Consider the following 224-nt stretch of genomic DNA (forward strand, 5'->3'; position numbering starts at 1 on the left):
CATTGCCCAGAATTGCATGTCAAAAGTAACCATTATCAAACTGTAACTGCTGAACGAGTGCAACCACATCAGAAGGAAAATGCTAAATGTTATGTGACAGAACCTAAATAACCCACACAAATTTGTAAATGTTGTATCGTAAACGAGTATCCTTCTGCGAGCTTATGGTAAAGACTTCGAACCCCTTCAAAAGGTAATCCAACGTCAGCCTCCAAACATAGTGA

Source organism: Theobroma umbraticum, unplaced genomic scaffold (assembly GCF_002168275.2).
Source record: "Theobroma umbraticum cultivar Fairchild unplaced genomic scaffold, ASM216827v3 scaffold_95.0, whole genome shotgun sequence".
In the NCBI taxonomy this organism is placed as follows: Eukaryota; Viridiplantae; Streptophyta; class Magnoliopsida; order Malvales; family Malvaceae; genus Theobroma; species Theobroma umbraticum.